Below are 14,560 nucleotides of genomic sequence, written 5' to 3' on the forward strand. Positions count from 1 at the left end.
GATCTTTTGAGCTTGTTGAATAGCCAGAACTTGCACGGAGCCAAATCAGGAGAATGCGGTGGTAGAGGTCGAGATTTTGCCACGAAAGTCGCGAAGAACCAATGTAGTATGATACGCTGTATTATTTTAATGAAGGAGCCAAAATCTGTGCCCATAATTCCGGCCATTCTTTGTTCACAGTTCGGCCTGACGGAAGGAGTTTATAGTGCACCACAACACAATATACATTGCTTTGGATATGTTTTTTTAAATCAAAAAGTAAATGTTTAGAACTTAATTTTTTGCTTTTATTTTGGCGATGCCAATACAGTACTTGCCAGTGTAGCCGTCCAATGTTTTTTGGCTGCATTTTACCTTCACATTTATATCAAATATATTAGTGAATTTCCGATCAGTTACTGTTTCCTGTTTCCTAAACAGCAAGCACACGGAACTATACTGGAATATTTTTTTTGCATGATTACTGGAACCAGTTATCTCATTGCCTTTAGTAGATACGAGTAATCATTGTTTGTTCATTTTATTAATTTACTATAATTTCATATAAATGAAATGGATTTTAGCTGAGAAGGATTACTAAAAGTGTTTGAAATCTGTGGAAATTGTTTTTCTCGGCTGGGAAGCTTAAACTCACAACCCCACAGAATAGATTAAGATACGTAATAAACTCCAATTATAAGGCTAGTACTGTAATCATTTCTATTCTAGATAAAATGTAACTCTATTAGGTTAAATACTCGTCATTGACAGAAAAGTATAGTTTTGTACTTAATTGGATAAAATGATTGATCTTTTCAACAAAGTTTCGAAAATTATTTAATATCTGAATATTTTGCTATGAAATATAATCTGCTACTTGCACACTACTACCGTTATGTGGCACAGCTGATATGCAAAGATGAGAATGTACTCAATCGAAGCAATCGCTGAAGCTGAAACTTTCAATTCAATCAAACTACGAGTTGTTGTAAACTTCTGAGCTGCTGCGTATGTACTTGTAGGCAGTAGCTGCCTGCCGCTGCCACATCGATTTTAGTTTAACATATACATAGCTATGATTTGCGCATACAAGTATGCTACGAATTTCTGCGTATTTTGTTGAAGAGTTGTCGATTGACTGACAATTCTGTTATTGTATATTCAAACATGTATTAGAACACATATCTACATATACATGCGCACTCACATTTGTTCACATGCATACAGATGGCATATTGTTATGCGCAAATAAATACATCAACAATCAAAGGAGCAGCTAAGAATTGATGATCAATCGCACATAATCAAATATTTTCACATAAATAAGAGAATACTCATATACGAAGGACGTTTGCCAACACACGACAAAATAGTATGCCTCTGCACGTGTGTGTGCGGAATATAGAAATCATATTTAATGGTTATGCCGGAGTGTACATTTGTTTCGCAAAATGTGCTCATATTTTTGTGACTCCATTGATTTGTCCTTATTTACATTATTCAAAAGTTATGCACATTATTACAAAACATGCTGTGCATTCGTTCGTCGAATGTTTTCAGGCGCAATTGACTTGTGATTAGCAAATTTGAAGAGCCTTCGCATGGGTGCTTTGACTCTTGCAAACAATGTTTGGTGAAGCAAATATTTTTCGTTTTATATTTTTATTTAAATTAAAAATTGTCAAAAAACGTCAAATGAGTTTATCAAATCTTTGTATTTTACAAAAATAAGTAGAAAACTTTAAATCAAAAACCATTAAAATTAAAGAAAATCTCTAAAAAATTAAAAGTTAAAAATGTTTATTAATTAATGTAAGCATGTTTTCTAGAATACATTTAGCTTAAGGTACTTTAAATCCCGACACTACGTTAATATGTTTTGAAAGAAATTCAGTTTGTACTGTTAAGCGAATGGTTGTGACGAAGATTACGGAGATTAGCTTCATACCCTATATTGAACCCTTCAAAATATCAAACCAAATCTAGACACTATATTCTGTAAAACTGGATTTAATTTAGAGCCTTTAGCGTTTTTTAGACCAAAAAAGCAGCTATGAGCTTAGTTTTAACTTCTGAATCCAACAGTTAGTTTGTCATACAAACTTTTACAGCAAAGATTCGAAGAGATCTGATTTTAATTATTTAATTATATTAATTGTCATTATTTCAATATTTTGAACCAATATAGCTGTCATACAAATTTTTTATTTGTGAAGGGTATTTTGGCTTTGGTGCATGGTGTTTAAATATTCATATGCAGACGAAAAGCTCTACGAAATCTTTAATATTAGTAAACAAGAAACAAGGAAATCATACGAGCGCTTGACCAAAATTTAATCCCAACTAAAATATTTCGTTTTTTCTTTGATTGCGTCATTGATTGCCTTGTCTACGATTGAGCCAGAGAGGCTGACACTAAAATAATAAACCTTATGAAATTGTCAACAAGACCGGCTTGCCTGTCTGAATGGTTGTTAGTGTTGTTGTTACTGTTATGAAGAATCAATATTTGCATTCCTAAAGAATAACTACGGCATATTTATATACATGCATAACATACAAAGACAGCTCTGGTTGAGCCATGCTTATCATCTATTGTGAGGTTTTCTGTAGTTGTTTCTTTTGCTGCCTTCATTTATTTGCCTAGCAGATAACGTTATCAAAAAAAGAATAAAAATTTCACATTTTTATGAATCTTAACAAAATATAGTCAAATATGTTTGTGAGAAAAATGTACATCTGGCCCTTGGTTGGAAAATGCTAAAAAGAAATAAATTTGGATTGCTTCTGGGCAAAATATATACGACTCGTATGGTCGAGAGAATTCGAGCAACTTAAATGTTTTTGGTTAGTAGGCAATAAAAGGGAGATTACACAAAAAACATTGAATATGCATTTTGCTAAGTTACCGCTACAACAACAAATTTCAGAATATGTGCGATGGTGCAGAAGATGACCATGAAGGAATAAAAAAAATTAAATTTGGTTTGTATTTGCTTAGCCAGCGCCTCGAGCTTTAGAATTCTAATGAAAAAATTCGTATCTTCACGAAAAATGTAGGCAAAGCCCAACGGATAAACAGTCAAAGCATCGTCAAGGCGGCAAACAATACTGGCAGTAGATTAAACAATTATAACTCAATTTATGCCTTGGAAGAGGTGGAAAGAGCAGTGAAGAGACCAAAATGTTGACAATATAATAAAGTCAAATATTTAACATAGGTGAATATTTGAAGAATGCAATAATGGGACGGAGGAATTTTTTCACCAGATCCTAATCTAATACGAATTTCAGAGCCATTTGTATATACGTATACATACAATCATTTTTTCATTAGAACTCTTGCACATGTTTCAGATTAGTAGGCGCTCAAGCTTTCACATACGAAATACTGACTCCCCTTTGTAGCATGCACAATCATTGACCTGAGGACAGCATACTCAAGACGCTCAGCGTTGGCTGATTGGAACTTCGCATTCTTATTTAGTTGGATTATGTTGCCAGGAGCGATGCCTGGGTCAAAAGACACTAATAATGTGCGGCTTGTGGCCTAAGATACTTAAAAGTAGGCCGAAGAGTCGCAAGGTACTAGTGTAGCTGTATGTGTTGGCGCACAAAGCCGCATAATAAAGCGTAATCAAGAACATGAAGGGCAAATGAAACTGAAAAATATCACTCTCTTGCCACAATCCCTTTACCCGGAATTTCATGACCTAAAGTGAAAGAATCAATAACGGTTTGATACCTTTTCCTATTTTCTTACGATATTTATATCTTACGCACCATTGCACGCAATTAGGTTATATACGTGGCAAGTCACACCATTGTTACACATGTTGCATGCATTTATGGGCGCATACGCACATCCTCCGCGAGTGTGTAACCTTTGCTTCACGCGCTACTTAATAAATAATTTTATTTTTGTGTGTATGTGTAAAGCCGGTTATATGAAAGCCATAAATGTGCCAACAAAAAGTTCGGCTTTTTAATTGTGTATATATTTCATTTCTGAGAGAATAATAAATTGGCTTTTTTTCGGATTATTGTTCTTATGACACATAATACATATTTTATTCTTGCAACAATTTTCAGAAAATTGCCTATCAATAACATTAAAGAATTTTTTTAGTTGTAAAATGTTATAAAATAAAGTTTTTAAAATGTGTCACCCAAGTTAAGAAGCTTCGGTTGGGTTATACTTGTTATAATACAATTTGTTGTGAAGTCGAAAAAGATTTTTGGAAATTATTAATTTTAACAGAGTTACTAGTTCTTAGTTGAGATGAATTTATTTAAGTTGCCCAATATAATAACTATTATTTAAGTTATGGTCACCAGAAATACTAGAAGTTTTTTGTGAACCAAAAATTTGAACCCCTACTATCGAATAGCTTGAGAATTTGACATAATAATAATACAGCTCTAAAAAAAACAGAAAAATCTTGTTAGCCAGGATATCTTTACAAATTTTGGAAGCCTATTCATGAAGATATTGAATGTGCTCTTGTTTTTAAGATAACTGTCTATCTAATGTTTTCATAATTATCAGCTGCTTGGTAACAAAAACTAGCTTTCCAGTCATGATTAAGGTTCTGCGCACCGTTTTCGGGCATACAATCATCACGTGAGCTCCAAACTCTTTCAAATATAATTATCTATAAAAATAGACATAACATAGAGGGAAACCTAGGATAATGGAAGCTGTAAATGGCATAATCGAATAAATCATCAATATACATATTTTAGAATAATATACAACATGGTTTACTAGGCAGCACATATATTCAAAGAATGTTGACGAGGATGAAGCCGTTACATGTTTAGTCATTAAAACCCCGGTTCCTATTATTTCTGCACCACACTAACACTGTTAATAATTTAAAGTTTATACCCAATGCTCATTGAGTTACTCTCCCACGCACTAAGAAAACCATCTTTACATCAGCATAGAGTTGCATTAAGCGAATGTCTTGGAGATCGCGGGAACAAATAACACTAGATTTTTAAGATCAATATACATCCCAGAATCTCTAAAGGTAAAAATAATAAAAAATCAGATAAAGTCTTTTCTCTTTGCGCAGCATAATGCTGTTTCGCAGTTCCTTTAGCTAACTCTAAAAATCACGCAAAAACGTCAACATTTTTTTGTGTTTTCAGAATTGTTGTGTCCCAATACAGAAGTTCATAACCGCATTGAAGTTACAAAACTTCTTATTTTGAAAATTTTCTTTTAAGTGTAACTTAAGCAGCTAATCTCTCCTCATTTCGCAAGCAATTATCTCACACATGACTAAGCTGTTTATACTTTATTAAAGTTGCATATGAAAATATAGCATACGAAGCCTCGCGGAGAAACCTTAACCATATATGTGTGCGTGAATATGAAATCAATTTAGTGTTACAGCTTTTATGAAGAAATTTCGCATAAAAAGCTTTGCTTGGGATTTATTTGGGTCTTCTGTACTCGTAGTAAGCCAACAACATAATCCTCAATCAATTTTCTGCTTTGATATATTTTCAGTTAGTCATTCGCTTTTTAATAAAAAATTGCATGAGAATAAAAAGTCTCAGTAATCCGTCATTCTTTTATTCTGTGCAGTGTTTTATTACCGTTCTTGCGTGTCATCTTCGTGCAGTCATTGCTCCGTTATTCTACAAGCTTACCAACTCAAAATAAATTCCCTACATATTAACCAACATAACTACCCTTCAATTTTACAGACATAAAAGCTTTAAAATGAGCCAAAGCAACTACCACTTACACTCGTATGGGTGTCGGCGTGTGTGTGTATGACGAGCATACTCAACCCAAACTGAAATGTGGAAGAAAACGGCAAACTTAGACTTGAATCGTTTGATTGAATGTTAGGGGTGGTGACTAGGTTGGGGGGCGAAGAAGGTAAAGTTGTGTAGAAGAAGGCTGAAAATAACTTGCAAGAAGCTGAAATGCCAGTGTATTAGTCTCACGGTGTGTGTGAAAGAGTATGCTTTTGTGACGGAACTTCAGCTGGCACCGTCAACCATGAATAAAATAGAAGTTCTGACCATGCTTGTGGATGAAAGGCGAGCGGACACATGTCGGTGGGCAAATAAACACACATCAATGTCACTCATACGCCCCGGCAGCAGCCGCAGCGCTTTAGGAATTTACGAGTATTTGTCTACACAGCCACGCATAACTCTGCATGTGAGCGGCTTCAGTTAGTAACATGCCTTATACGGTGGCAAGTAAGCCCACACTCGACATATGACGACTGAAGATGTCGTTGTGTGCGAGCGGTGTGTGTGTATTACAGCTCAATCACTTCACTTGTGGAAAAAATTTAACGAACTTCTACACACATATACAAACTTGCACAGCAGACAAAGGTTTAGCTGGTGGCCAGACATCAAAAAAGTGCTGCGAAAAAATAAATCCAACTTTTGTTGCCTCCATACCGTTTGTCCGAGGCAACACCATATGAAGGAGTGAAAACACCAACTAGCCAGTCATTTACAATAGTTCATTTGCGAGCTACACACGGTAGCATTTGCTCGATGTCCTCAGCACTACTTATTTTTGTCTTTTCTTCAGGTTTGGAACGCAACTGCTGTTCTTGTTGATTGTTCTTGCTCTACTTTTTTGCGGCTGTGGTCGCATGTGTGCACTATAAAGCTTATAAATTATTTACTTGTTTCGTAGCAGTTTGCGCTTAATGAAGTCGACTTTTGGGCGCTTTAATCTGCACCACTTCACTTCGACTCCCCCACAGCACCTCATATTCCCTGCCCTTGCGAAACTAAGGAAACGAAGTATGTAGGCATGTACACCTTTTCTGTGTGTGAGCTTAGCATTTGTCGGTGCATACTTAATTTATAATTTTTCTATTTACTACGAGTACTACTGGCACTGCTTTGAGGGAGTAAATAACTTGCTTGAAAAGGCTGTTGCTGCCAAAAGGAAATATGCTGTTATGAGGGTGACTCTAATGTTACTTAATCGGACATTAAGTGAGTGGAGGATTTGTCGAATGGACACACCTGCTTGGTGGTAGCGCGGTAAGGTGTGGAGGCTGGAAATGCGAAATGAATGTTGATTTAAGTCAAAATGTGTTCAAATGTATTTGACTTCAGCAATTAACTTAGAAAATTACAAGCATGAACTCTAGTAGAATAATTGAAAATATTTCATATTTAGAACTATTTGATATGCAGTGGCAAATCTTTACAATTGACACTTATTTATTCGAATTCAAGTTACTCACAGTAGCAAACTTGGAAATATTTTGAAAGAAAATATCGAAAAAAATTAAAAATTATGAAATTAAAAAAACTTAATCGAAATGCTGTTATCCTCAAAAAATGGTTTAGGTATTTGATTTTTTCATTTAAAAATCCCAACAATAATCATTATATACCGCCCTGTTCAACTATGAATGTCTTTAAAGCTCATTTGCAAAATATTTCGTAGAACTTAACAATTCTGCTATTTTTGTTTCATTCTTTCACCGAAACTTGTGTTATTTTGGTCTTATATTGCCTCTAAGATATTTTAATGAATTTCTTCCTTATATTTTTTTACTACTTCATTTTGAACAACGCTCATAAGTCTTTTGAGTTCTTATTTCATTACATTTTGTGCTTGTTTATTGCTTTTGTCCGCTTTCATAGAGTTCATTTGATTACATTTTTCTATTTTTTCGTGAATTTTATTCAAACGTTCTTCGGTTTCTTCCACCACTTTGTTTGCTATTCACTAGTCCATTCTATTATTATTTGCACACTTATTGTTGTTGCTGCAAGCGTTGGTGTTTGCGTATTGAACAAATTGTCTGGAGGTCATCACATGCTTGTTGCCTTCATTAGCTTAAATGCGAGTCCGAAAGTCGTATATATTGCTTTTTTTCGTGTATTTGTTTACACAGTTGCCTTCGAGAGAGTCTTTTTTGCTGTGCAGAATCTGAGCTGCTTTTGTTCCACGTTTAGTGAGTTTAATTTCAGTGGCAGCCTGATTGCTTTGACTTGGATTTTTTGGGATTCGCGTCTTTTTTCTTCAATATTTGCTTACTTCTCAGTTTTTGCTTCCTTATAAGCTTGTTCAACGGTGAGTAGTATCAACTGAAAAGAGAAGAAGAAAGAAATGTGAATATTAGCTATAAGTCCGTCATAGAGAAGTTATATACATATACCAATTACTGTACATTTATGAATATATATGAATGTATATAATATTCCTAACTACGAAAACTCATTTAAAAATTATTTAGAATAGCTCATAATTTAATGCTGTTGAACATCTGCTGTATGCGATTGCGCTACAAATTTCAACCGAAAGCATTATATTCTCAAATTCTCGCTCTCACAGTATAAATAAAGCTAAATATATATGTTCTAAGTCCATCTTACTTGTTTTATATCCATGACATCTTACATTTAATTTTCCTCACTACTTATGTTGCCTTCTTGTTGTTGCTGCCGACTTTATTGGCGAAAATGTTCACCAATTTCTTGTTCATTTAATTCGGCTATTTCCATCTGTTGCCAATTCTCGACAATGTATTTATACTCGCACGCTTTTTCAAGCAGAAAATTGCTTTTATATTCATGTGTGGCTGGCCAGTCCATTGGACCGTCACACTCTACTTGACCCAATACATAGCAGCGCTTGGTATTATAGCATGCCTCTGTTAATAAAAGTATACCGTATATTGTTGTGTATATTGTATGCATAAGCCTGCGAAATTAGGCATAAACATATTTAAGGCGATTTGTTTTATGTGGTAGTCATATAATGGGTTTTCTCGCTTTATTACATGGCAGTTTTTGGTTTGTATGCAATAAAAATATGGCTGACTGGATTGACATCAACATATAGCAATTTTGTATTTGCTTTTGAAGAGAGCAGATCATAAAAGTATCGTAGCATGTGGCACTCTAAATATTTTAATTTTACGTAGTAATTCGACCTCAATTAAGAGTAAGGTTTATTAGCATAAGTATACACAATATTCACGATTTAGTGGACGAATGATTCAATATAATGGAATTCATCAATGAAAACATAACGAATTATTATGTAGTGAGGGCAAATTAAGAATATGTCCAAAATATCGTTATCAAGTTTACAAAAAAATATGTGTCTAGAAGCAGTCAGACTAGAGTCAGAGAAAGAAAATGAAGACTATATTACAACAGAAGCCTCAAAATTTAAAATTCTTCTAAAGAGTATCCGAACTAGTGCGCCTAAACGTACACTTCTCTGCTTCTATGAAAGTAACAGTGATGTAGTCCTAATACGAATGCCGTTGTTATCGATCTATTGCACGCAGAATAGTATTTGTTACTGGATTAGATTATTAAATATCATTTACGGATAATTTATTGTTTCTGAAAAACATATTAACAGTTTGGGTGTAACCCAACAGTTTATGATCTAGCAACTTTCAAAGAATACAGCCGGAGAATTACTCACAGGTGTTGGCTGATTGCACTAATTTTTGATCTCAGGAACAATCGCGAACTTATTTTCAAACTATTTAATAAATACAAAAATATAAACATATACACACATAAATAGAGTAATTTAAACTGAATGTTTCAAAATCTTGAATATCCGTTTTATGGGGCAAAAGCAAGTGTTTGCCTGATTATATTACATATATTATTGGAAGAAAATGCTCGTTCAATTTCATTATGGCTGACATGGGGTATAAAGTCAACTAAAAGTTTGCAAATCTTTAAACAAGCTGCGTTCCAAAGTAAACACGACTTTTTGAATCTTGCGTCACCTATATGTATGACTGGTGCGTTAGAATCTGCTATCTTTATCAATCGTCCAGTGAGGATTTCATGACATTTCGTTGATTGGAAGTGAAGTTATTGCGTTTCAAGTGTCAGAATGTTTGTGTTATCGGTGCGAAAATGAGTTTCGAACAAAGAGGCAACATTAAATTTTGTTTTAAAATTGGTAAAACTTTCACCGAAATGTTTCATTTGATGAAACAAGTTTATGGCGACAATTGCCTATCCCGTAGCAAAGTGCACGAATGGTTTCAACGTTTTCAAAGTGGTCGTGAGGACATAAATGACGATCAACATGTGGGCCAATCAAAATACGTGATCACCGAAAATTCCATCGAAACTGTGCGTGAGTTCATCAAAAATCAGCCGAAATCGTCATTGAAATTCATGGAAATAAAATTAAACATCTCCAAAACATCTATTTATTGCATTTTGACCGAACATTTGGGCATACGAAATGTGTGTGGACGGTTTCTTCCGCACAAATTGACTGACGATAAAAATTTCTCAGAATCAGCATTCGAAGGACATGATTTTGACCGATTATTTGACTAAAAATTACATTTTAACTATTACCACTTCCCGTATTCACCTTAATGGCGCCGTGCGACTTCTTTCTTTTCGGAAAGATTTTCCCTGAATATTAATAACATGTCTCAAAGTTCGTTTATTTTTCGACTCGAGATGGAATTCTTTAAAGGCACTATTTGTGCAAAGTTTTATTCGAATATATTTATTGGTGCTTGGTTATGTACTGGAAAATGAAAGAATAATATGAAATTTAGAATTGTGCAATATATAATTTAGACTCTGTAGTAACATGTTGCAATAGCAAAAAAAACCATGTATAAACTTAATCGAACATTATATCGGTATTCTTAGAATTTGAAACCGTGGGAAATTCTCCTCCTTCTTGATATGTAATTGAAAAATGTCGTGTTGGCAAACTAAATACTGCATAAATTTCGGCAACGCTTTAATAATATGTTATATCTACATTTTATTTCTCTATGAAATGTATCTGCAGAGATAACCACAGCCCACATCCCCACATCGCTTTTTGAGGCTTGTATTTATGTATTGTAAATAAGTATGTACATATGTCCCTATAGTGCCGCCTCCATTTCAATATGTTTCGCATTTTGATGAATGACTTCAATTATCTTTCGATACACAACATTTACTTTTTTCACTGCAGCGCGCCCACAATTGTTTGGTGATTTATTTTGCAAAGTGTCAAATATATTCATAAATGAAGTGTCAGGAATTAACGAAATTATGCAAACACAAACAAATAAGCAGGCAACCCGACTTACACGCAACGAAGAGGGTAGCTCCAAAATGAGCAGAGGCGACTGCGGTAACAGCAATGAGTTCCCGCACAATAGAAGTAGAAAAGACAATGGCGGTAACAAATGTGCGTAATGACACAGCCAAACGAGCAACGCTTTCGCAACGTGGGAACGTGGCAACGCTAGAATGCTGCGACGTGAGCGCACGTGCAAAAGTTTTGGGGCAGGAGAGATTGACATACTGGTGGAAGGAGCTACATTGGGAGTTGTGTGGTGGCAAGCGTTGTGGCGCTTGTAACATTTGCAGCGACTGTCAACTGCAGGCGTAAACGAAAGCGGGTGGCTTGATTGCTATTTTTTGCAGGTGCAGGAGTTGTGTTCTTGCCGCAGCTACGAAAAACAAATTATTATTTTTTAATGCTCTGTTTCGTGCTGATATGCACATACACACATATATCATACAAATACATCCTATAGAAGAGTGGCTTGGCTGCCACGATGTAGCACGCCTGATTGAGTTGGGACTTGCTGTTCGAACTGTGTTGTAGAATTAAAGTGCAACAACAAAAGAATAATCAACTGCTGCGAACGCTTTGGCAGCGATAAACCCTTAAGCGTTGCTGAATTCCAAAAAGCAAAAAAGGTTTAAAACACAAATATACAATATATACATACTATATATGTATGAATATATATGTACATACGTGTGACAGTATAGTATATGGTTTGTGCGTATTTATGTGTGAATTAATATATGCAAACTGATATGATATGCTCTTTAAACAGTTCGTATTTTTATGTGTGTGAGTGGTGGTGGGAGAGTGTTTATCGCCGTTGTTTGATTTAATTTATTGGCTTAGCGCCTTTGTGGCTGCCATGCACATTTGCACCTCGACCTCAGCCCTAACGTGTGAGGTAAAATTTAAATCCCTTAATTTTTTAGCGTTCTTGCCAAACAGTAAATAAAATACATAGTAGGTAATTGCTAGTAAAGTGCAACTTTTTTCAGAGCCTTAAAACCCTAATTTGGGTGAGTGTTAAAATATGAAATATACAAAAAATTTATAAAAATGTTGTTGTGTAATTAAAATTTCAAAATATTTTACAATACAGATATTTTTGCTTTCTACTTATTTGTTGATATTCAGTTTATAGTTTTAAGAACAGATTTTTATAATTATATATCTCAAAAAAATTTTATCCTTTTTGTATTTGTTGCATATATTTGTAGATGGAGGGAAATTGCAGAGATACCTTAAGTGGCTGAATTGTTTATGAACATGTTGCTAAACGTTATCGAAACAAATCTGTGTAAAATTGGCAAAATATGGTAGCTCGTCTAAAGAATTTGTGAATGTATTACATACCTCGTCAGTACTTTCATCAGTGGAATGTATTCTACATATGATCTCTCTCTCTCTCTGTCTTAGAACAAATACACTCAGAACAGGGTATTCGGTTTGCTAAGAACTTTGTAAACCCTAAATAGAAATCCTATAGAAAACACATGTAAATTTACATATGTCCGTACGTCTGAGTCTTTGTCTGTCAGTCAGTCTGAAATTGTCTAGATGTCCTTTCCATTCTATGAAGCTGCTCGTTTACCGATTCCGTTATAACATATACATAGCTGCAATAAAACTGAATGATCAAAATCAAGTTCTTGTATAAAAAAATGTTTGATTTGAGATAATATAATCACGAAATTTGGCATGATTTTATTAAAACATCAGATGATTATGATATTTTTCAACAAATCATTTTCATAATTTAACCTTATGGTTACACTGTCCGCCCTAGAAGAGATTTTAGATATACTAACCCACGTCGTACCCTCTAACGTTCGGGCGCGCTAAGTACAAACGTGAGAAAAATTTTGAATTATATTATTGAGATAGTTTTTGGAAGTTAGGAGTGTTCTGAAGTACTGCCGATGGCCGCTTACCCGAATGAAAGTTCAAGTCGGAAAACAAGAAAGGTAGTTATTCAAAACGAGTAAATAAGACTTTATCAGAGTCAGAGAAATTTTTTTAAATTATAATACTTTGCTTTTTTTATATATAGACTAACTTAGATGGGATTTGATTGAAGTTATCCAATTTATTGCTTCGGAGTCATTTTAAAAAACTCTGTTCTGAAAAAGTAGAGGAGATATATCTTTCTATTATCTATATATATAAAAGAAAGTTGTTGTTAGTTACACCATTTATAACTCAAGAACGGCTGAACCGATTTGGCTGAAAATTGGTGGGGAGGTAGCTTAGAACCAGGGTAAGAACATAAGATACTTTTAAATTTAATACAGCTCATAAATACAAAAATTAAATTTCAAATCATAACCATTTATTCAAAATTCATGTTTGTAGGAATCATTTGAATATATGCGTACAGTTTTGAACACATTCTTCCTCAAAATAATAGAATTGCTAAGTATTTGGAATAGTAAAGAAGAGGAAGAAGAACTGGCTTAGTAATCAGTCATTGAGTATGTTTTATACCACGTGCATCCCAAAAGACTGATGTCATAACCTTTCCAGTCACCTTTTTCGTCTTTCCACGCCTGAGAACCGGTTCATCATGAGCACTCCACTAGAATGACTGTCGATTGGACTCCAGTGGGAAATGATGGAGCAATGTTTCTATCACCGACGCAAAAATTCGGGTTTATTCCGATTAGAGAGCACTCAAATACTTCTCAGAATCAGTTATTCGTTGTTTTTGTTAGATTATGAAGTTGCGAGGCACCCACTTTGCACAGAGCTTTCGCCTCTTTAAGCTTAGCAAGTATTTTTTCCTGGGTGGATTTCCCTGAGCCCAAATTCAGCAGTATTTTCCTCCAAACGCAATGAAGCACACGAAATGCTCTATGATCTATTTTTTTGTAAACTAACACAAGTTGCTTCACAGAAATGCTATATCTCATTAACTAATAATTATAATCCAAATAATAGAAATCATATAAATGGTAGTAGTAGTATCAGCCACAGTGAAGCGTGGATGGGTCCTCTAGTATGTGTATAAATATCTTCGAATTTCTATGTTAACTAATTTGAGTTATTACTTTAGAAGCACACTGCCGAAAAAACCTTTCGAGTCGAGTCGATATAGGTCAGCATTTCAAGCCCAGGTTTAACGGCATAAGTCCAGTTGATATTCTTGAATTTTTATAATGCTTATTTCGACATATTTTTTCCTAGTGCTATGCTAAAGCGTACTCTTAGTAAGGAAGGACTTTTCAGTAATATTTTTAAATTCTAGCAATTGTCACACAGAGTTGCCACCAGATGCTTAAGATTTCTTAAGACTGGAACTACAATTAAGGGACCATCCATAAATTACGTCACATCTTGAAGGGGGGGAGGGTATCATTCAGAAGTGACATTGTGTGACAAGGGGCAGGGGGGGTCAAACGCTTTGTGACATCACATTTCAAATTTGTGATGTACAAACGGGAAATTTATAGGTAAACAAAAAATATTAAGCATTTATAAACACAAACTTTGTTTTTA

At 34.6% G+C, this 14,560-nt stretch overlaps 1 protein-coding gene across 9 annotated transcripts in view; it reads right to left on the reverse strand.

Moving 5' to 3' along the window:
- LOC105225255 (hemicentin-1) overlaps positions 1-14,560 on the reverse strand; it is a 214,923-nt gene that overhangs the window by 173,280 nt on the left and 27,083 nt on the right. The gene's annotated exons all lie outside the window — the stretch shown is intronic.

This window comes from Bactrocera dorsalis, chromosome 5 (genome assembly GCF_023373825.1).
Source record: "Bactrocera dorsalis isolate Fly_Bdor chromosome 5, ASM2337382v1, whole genome shotgun sequence".
Taxonomy (NCBI): domain Eukaryota; kingdom Metazoa; phylum Arthropoda; class Insecta; order Diptera; family Tephritidae; genus Bactrocera; species Bactrocera dorsalis.